At 40.7% G+C, this 7500-nt stretch overlaps 1 long non-coding RNA gene across 9 annotated transcripts in view; it reads left to right on the top strand.

Annotated features, from left to right (window-relative positions):
- Positions 1-7500, top strand: part of LOC138049971 (uncharacterized) — a 160512-nt gene that overhangs the window by 79251 nt on the left and 73761 nt on the right. For 2 of the 9 annotated variants that reach the window (XR_011132514.1, XR_011132515.1), the window contains exon 3: positions 1320-1469. The exons of the other annotated variants lie outside the window; for them this stretch is intronic. This is a non-coding gene — a long non-coding RNA (uncharacterized lncRNA). The remainder of the gene's footprint in view (positions 1-1319; positions 1470-7500) is intronic. 9 annotated transcript variants of the gene reach the window in all.

Genomic DNA, 7500 nt, shown 5'->3' with positions numbered 1-7500 from the left:
ATGTAATGATCGATGGGTAATAACTAATCAAATCATTTTTCACACATTCCAGGAAAAATCACGTGGTATTGAACACAATTATCAACGGCAGGAGCCCATTACCCGGAGCTTCCATCTGTATTGTACCCTTGAGTCTACCCTGTCCCGTATCTTTCTATTTTTAGAACTACTACATTTTGACGGTAATGGGCTCCTGTCAACGGTAAATCACAGACGCTCCACTCCGATTCTTTTTTTTTCTGCGGAGAGTGGGCGGCTGTACACAGGCTACGGAAATCACAACACTGTTATTTTTGTGAATGCCATGAACGTTGCGATCGGTCAATTAAATTTTACTACCACTGTAATCTGAAGTAATCTGAAGTCGACATTCGATGGAATAAATTCTCTTCAAAGCTCGTCAAGCTGACAAACTCTTCCAGAAGCGAGAAAACATCATGTTTTAAATTACTCGAGTTGCGTGTTTTTGTTTTCATTTTTTTTATCGGATGATAACGGCACCAGCCTAGCTTTTCTTCAAGCGAGTTTTTTCTTGTTTTTTTAATTTTAGTGGGCCTAGAAACAAGAATCCGGTTTGGATTTTCCCAACGAAACGCACCTAAATTTCCGAGAAAATCCACTGCACCGTGACTTGGCTGGAATTTAATTAGACTTATTATCTTGCACTGCACGCTGTCAGTCGGCAAATATTGTCATTTCAAAAATATATTTCGGTCGCTTATGTAAGCAGAAAAAGTCATGACGTTATTTACGGACGCAACTACAATGCGGCGCAAACCGTTGCCCAGCTACGTTCATTTGGCCTCATAACGTTATCCTTTTCTCTCAGGAGCTTTCTGCGACACACTTTTTGGTATAAAAGCTCAATTTATCACCAGAAAAGAGAAAGCAACGGTGCTTGCCCGTCGGGCAAGCTACGATAAGAAAACGCTAGCCCGACAAGTCATTCCACTAGCCCCGGGCTATCGGACAGCACTTTCGTCGCGCCCTGACTACTTCTCTTTTATTGGATCATTATTGCACGCATCACTATTGTGTTTACTGGGATTGTGTCCATTGTTGCTGTGGTGTATTATTTTGTCTCCATTGCTTTCTGAATCAGCCACAGTGATAGCTGAGAACTTCCCTAACTTAATTAGCTTGCTTGCAACGGAAAGGTTTGAGTAAACTGAACACTTTACATGGTGAATCTCACGTACTCGGGGCACTTAATGTCCAATCATACATATCTGTATGCTCTAGTGCCAGCCCTTCAGCAGACGTGTGTGGGCTGAATCTTGCAGTGTCATTCAAATATCATGCTTTGTGATCTTTTCCAGGGTTGTCATTGATTGATTTGTCTTGGAGACAGTGATATTGACTACAATGAATTTCAAAGGCATTTTTTGATCTTTCTTCAAAAGTTGACAAGGGAACTTTGATGTGCTTGGTTTTTTGTTAATCATCCCAAATTCACCTCCACATGCCATGTGTGTATATTTTAATTATTTTTATTTATTTCTCTTCATGTCACTGAAATATTTTTGTCTTCCTCTTCTGCTGCTCACTGAAACTTTTCTTTCTTCGTGACAACCAAGATTTTCAACCCACACCACCTTCCTGAAGTGTGCATCAAGGTTACTATTATCAACTTTACTGTCACCAAATCAGGAATCAGGGATCCACTGCCGAGTTACGTACATTTGTGTACAATAAACGGCCCATAAATCTTTGCAAGGAGGGTACAGTAATGATTATTTTTTTATGAATTTTTTTGCAATTGGGGAAAAACCTTGATTTTATGATCCAGAAAATTCACCTGTACAGGATAGCTGAGGGTTCTTTAAATGCTCTCTCACAGATTGTCTTCCTTTAGATTTCGATTTACAATTATTGAGGGAAACAGCTTGATTGGGTACCCTGTGAGAATTGCAGGGTATCATGGGATAGTCTCTTGGTGGCAAGATGTTCTTCACAGTGTTGTTGGTGTAAGTTTATTTCAGATGAGTTTTTCATGGTAGCAGAGCTACATGTAGCAATTTGAGTTTTAGCTCTCTCGGATACGTACTACATGTAATGAGGATTTGATTACTATGACAAGATGGCTGCTTCCACTTTTAAGAATCTGCCAATATTTGGACTGGGAGTTTAGTATGAAACTTGGAAAAGGGAGTTGGAAATTTGGCGCCAAATTTTGTGACGTGAACGAGAAGAAACGGGAACTTGCAGTGACTTTATCATTGCATGGACAGGCACGAGCAGAAGCAGTTGAAATTGATGTGGAAAAGTTGAGCGACCAAAATGGAATGCAAACTCTTACCGGTGAATTGGACAAGATATTTCTTCGGGATTCTGTCGATGTAGCGTATGAAAACTACACCAAATTTGATAAAAATATCACAGAGAAGAAGGACAAGACATGTCCAGCTTCATCATTGAGTTTGAAAGGAGATAATTATGATCTTTGCAAAAAGTCAGATGTGTCATTGCCCGATGCTGTTTGAAGTTTCAAACTCCTCGACAGTGCTGGTCTATCAGAAATGGATAGACAATTGGCTTTAACTGCAGCTACGGATTTAAAGTTTTTCTCCACGAAATCTGCACTTAAGCGAATTTTTGGAGGTTCATCACATTCAGACAGTCTTGTGGGTGGCGATGGTATTACAGTTAAGCAGGAAAATGTGTGCTATACAAAGTCTGGCAGTTCACATCATAGGCAGAATGAGACGAAAATGAAAAGAAGAGGTTGCCCTTCGGGCAAGCTGTTACTTGAGGTTACTAGCCCAAAGGTCTGACGAGCTGGCCCGAAATTAAATTGTTTGTAAACAATAATCGGATGTATTTTTGCCCCGGTTTATGATTATGCAGGAAATGTAGATCTTAACAAGTGTTATGGAAATCCAAAAGACAATTGAGGGTAACCACCGTTTTTCAAAGATAATTCATGAATAATATTTGTAAAAAGCTTTAAAATACACAGCAATGTATGGCGTTTTTTTCTCAAACTGAAACTTAATTATTTCTCAAAAATGCCTGGTTACCCACAATTTTCTTTTTGGATACCAAGAGTATTTACAATGTATCACACTACAATAATTTGGCCTCATAACGTTATCATTTTCTCTCAGGAGCTTCTGCTACACACTTTGTGGTATAAAAGCTCAATTTATCATCAGAAAAGAGGAACCAACGGTGCTTGCCCATTGGGCAAGCTACGATAAGTAAACGCTACCCCAACAAGTCATTCCACTAGCCCCGGGCTATCGGACAGCACTTTCGCCGCGCCCTGATAGGTCAACTAGGAGATCTGGTTTTAACCGCGGCTCTAGGGGTGATTAAGGGCAGAAAATGAAGAATACACAAATATAAAGGGGACTAATCCATTGGACAGATATGGAAATCGTACAAAATGTGCAATATGTGGATCAGTTTTTCACTGGGTACGGACTGCCCACACAAGGAAGATGTCCATGAGGCTGTTTGTGAAAACCAAGAAGCAACAAGGGATTGTAATATAACTTTGCTTGCAAGAGATGTGGATCCCAGTGAAGTACTCATGTGTGAAGCCTTTTCTGTTTCGTTCAAGACGGGGGAAGATGTTTTCAGATTTGGTCAACCCACACAACACATTAAACACGCCATGGTTTACCTAGTGGAAGAAAAACATCCGGGAACTATTATTGCATAATACATGTAAATTGCACAGGCATCCCACTAGATATAACGAGGTCATCTTAACACCCCCACTTGATCTCACTTATATGTCCTAGAATTACATCCACATATTATTACACTAAATGAACTCAACATAAGATGTGTTATCTCTTAAATGGATACAATAATAACAATACGAAGTTATGCTTGTATATTACTTGTATACCTATGTCTTAAGAACCAAAAATATAATTCCTAAACTTTTGCAACTTAAATTTGAAACTGATGTTGTGCAAAGTAAGTTGCCTCTTTTGCTGAACAAAAATTCCTTAAAGAAGGCTCAAACTGTGTTAGATATGCACAGTGACACTGCACAAATGTTTGGTCAGCCAGTGCAACTGTTTCAAACATCTTCAGGCCATTATTGTGTTAATTTATTAAATAACGACAGGGAGTCACAGTTTTTGGCAAACCAGGTTTCAAGAACTCAAGATTTGGACACGCCATTTCAAACACAGTTATGCGCTGAACAGGAAACCCTTGAATCAGAAGTGCTTCAGGTGATTGAACTCAGTGACAAGGACAAACAAAGGAAGGAACTAATTAAAATGCACCAACAGTTTGGACATGCTACTGCAGACAAACTGCAATTCTCTTGGTGAATGCAGGGGTGAGAGATTCAGGGATGTTTGAAAATTATGCTGAGGAAAGTGGTTAACAACTGTGAAACCTGTGCATTGTACAAGAAGACACCTCCAAAGCCAGCAGTTGGGCTTCCACTTGCTACAGATTTCAATCAAACTGTGGCTGTAGATTTACATGAGTTGGAGACAAATGTCTGGTATCTGCACATTATAGATGAGTTCACCAGATTCAGTGCAGGAGCTATTGTCACTTGAGAGAAAGCTGCCAAATGTCTTTGTCCAAGAGTTCATCTCGAATTGGATAAGTATAAATATTCGGGTGTCCAAAGTCCTTGTTTAGTGATAATGGTGGTGAATTCAATAACAGTGAGACAAGAGACATCTGTGAAAATAGGAACATTGAGGTGATCACAACTGCTGCATATGCACCGTTTAGTAATGGTCTTTTGGAGAAGCACAATCATGTTCTAACCAACATACTTTTGAAAGTGAAACATGAGAAGAAATGCAACTGGGAGACGGCTTCAAAGTGGGCCTTAAGTGCAAAGAACAGCTTAATTAATGTTCATGGTTTCAGTGCATATCAGCTAGTCTTTGGAAGAAATTCAAACTTACTGGCAAATTACATCAATCAGCTTCCTGCCTTTGAGGGAACTACTGCTAGCAAAACTGTCGGTGAGAATGTCAGTGCTTTGTTTGCTGCAAGGAAAGCTTTCATGGATGGTGTCAGCATTCTGAAAGGATCAGGAGAGCCTTGAAGAAACAATTAAGTCCGCTCTTACACTGATGTCAAGTATGTGATGAGTGACAAGGTGTATTACAAAGAGGCCAGACAATGAAGAGTGGAAGGGACCTGGAAGAGTTATTGGTCAAGATGGTAAGATAGTCTTTGTCAGACATGGTGGGGTTGTGGTCAGAGTACATGTGTGCTGGTTGCAAAAATCTGGTGAGAGGCAGGATGCTTTGAGAAACATTAGTGAACTTCCTGGAGCCCAGCCAAAATCCAGTGGTGAGCCCGAGATGGAAAGTCAAATTAATGTTGACTCGCAAGGTGATGATAATGTTGATACAGGAGCAAAGCTTCATCCACATTCCACACCAAACATAGCAGTGCAAGACCAAGTCAAATCCATTTGACTCGAACAAGATCAGACCTGGGCAGTGCATCACCCTTCAAAACGAAAATCAGTGAGATAAAGTGACTGCCAGAGTAATTCGCCGTGCTGGGAAAGCAACTAGGAAATACAAACATTGGTATAATCTAGAATATCCAAATGGCGAAAGGGAATCAGAATCTGTAGATTTGAGTAAAATCCATAGGTTGAAAATCCAAGAAACACCCGGCAGTAATGAGGAGCTGCCTGATGCTAAGGATGCTGAACTTGCTAACTGGAGAAACCATGATGCCTATGAAGAAATATTGGATGAAGGACAGAAATGCATATTCACCAGATGGGTCCTTTCTTTGAAAGAAGATGACTCTGGTATTATCCCAAAAGCTAGACAGACTTGTAGCTCGAGGGTTTGAAGAAGACATCCTGTTTGAAAGTGATTCACCTACTTGTGGAAACGAGTCGCTAAGAATAGTCATGGCTATTATAGCACAGAGAGGGTGGTTAATCAACTCAATGGATATTCAACAGTCTTTCTTCAAGGAAATTACCTGGGAAGAGATATCCTGATACAGCCATCAAAAGAAGCAAACGCCAAAGGTAAAATTTGGTGCCTTAAGAAATGTGTCTATGGGATTAATGATGCATCTCTGCACTGGTATAAGAAAGTCAGAGAAGTCATGACTGAAGCTGGAGGAAGATTGTCAAGAGTTGACCCGACGGTATTCTCATGGTATGATGACAATGGAGAGCTGATTGGAGTGCTGGCTGCTCATGTTGATGATTCTATATGGAGGGGGGGGGGGGGGGGGGGGGGACAGAGAGGTTCAGACAGACGGTGGTTGAATATGTAAGACAATGTTTGAATGTGGGAAGAGAGAGCCAAAACAACTTCAAGTATTTAGGCCTGGAACTGTGTCATAGGGATGAAGGTATTTTTGTCCACCAGGAAAGTTTTGGTTCAAGTCTGAACCCAATCAAACTGAGTAAGGCAAGGTCGCTTGAAAAGTATTCTGCAGCCACTGATGAAGAAAGGCAAGAAATGCCTACAGACAGCTTCTATGGATTGCAAGACTAACCAGACCGGACATTATCTTTGATACCACCGTTCTGGCTTCAAAGGTAAAGTCAGCTGATGTGAAAGACTTGTTTTATGGTAACAAAGTGATAAAAAGGGTGAAATCAGAGAATATGAAACTGAAATTTGGGAGAGAGAGACTAACACTTATTAATATACAGTAATGCATCTCTTGGAACTACAGTGGATAATGGGCTCTAAGGAGGACAGATTGTGTTCCTGGTAGGAGAAGATGAGAGGTTCATCCCCATCTGTTGGAAGTCCAAGAGAATTAGGAGAGTTTACCCTGGCAGATGAGACCTTGGCGATGGTCGATGGGATTGACCTTGGAGTTATCTTGGCAACCTTGTTCTGTGAGGTGGCTTATGGTGTGGCAGACCCCAAGTGCTACCTATAAAGTGTATAACAGATTGCAAGTCTCTTTTCGATGCCATAAAGTCCAACAAATTGGTCAGCGAGAAGAGGTTACGTTTGGAGCTGTCAGCCATCAAGGAGAATTTGAGCAAAGGACATGTCACTGATGTTAAATGGGTTGAGGCTAATGAACAGCTTGCCAATTGCCTAACGAAGCGTGGATCCTCTCCAATTAAATTGTTGAGCATCTTTGAGAGTGGCAAGCTAGCATGAAATAGACACTGAAAAGAACAATGCACTCCAAAGGAGTGTAACAAGCTTTTGTCACAAGTGTTTAACTGTTGCTTTTTTTTTTTTACTGGGTTGCCAGTATGGCAAACCCAGTCGAGGTCTGCGTTTAGTTTGTTTGTTTTATTTGTTTTAGTTTTTTTTTTTCCTGTGTTGGTAAAAGTCTTGCCTGTCACTCCCCCGGTAAGTGGTGTCTTTGTGCATAGAGCCTTCTGCGCGTATTTTGATAGGGTTGAGAGGGTAGTGGAACTGCATAGATTTCTCTGGTGGACACACTAGAGTCATTAACTTAGCCTGCAATAGTGTCGAAAGTCATGTAACGCGAATGGTGTTTTAGTGGATCCTTAAACAAAATATACCCTTATGGAGCTCAATAATGGAAAGTCAGTTG

The sequence above is a fragment of the Montipora capricornis genome, chromosome 5 (genome assembly GCF_036669925.1).
Source record: "Montipora capricornis isolate CH-2021 chromosome 5, ASM3666992v2, whole genome shotgun sequence".
In the NCBI taxonomy this organism is placed as follows: domain Eukaryota; kingdom Metazoa; phylum Cnidaria; class Anthozoa; order Scleractinia; family Acroporidae; genus Montipora; species Montipora capricornis.
This window is presented reverse-complemented; position numbering and strand designations above follow the sequence as displayed.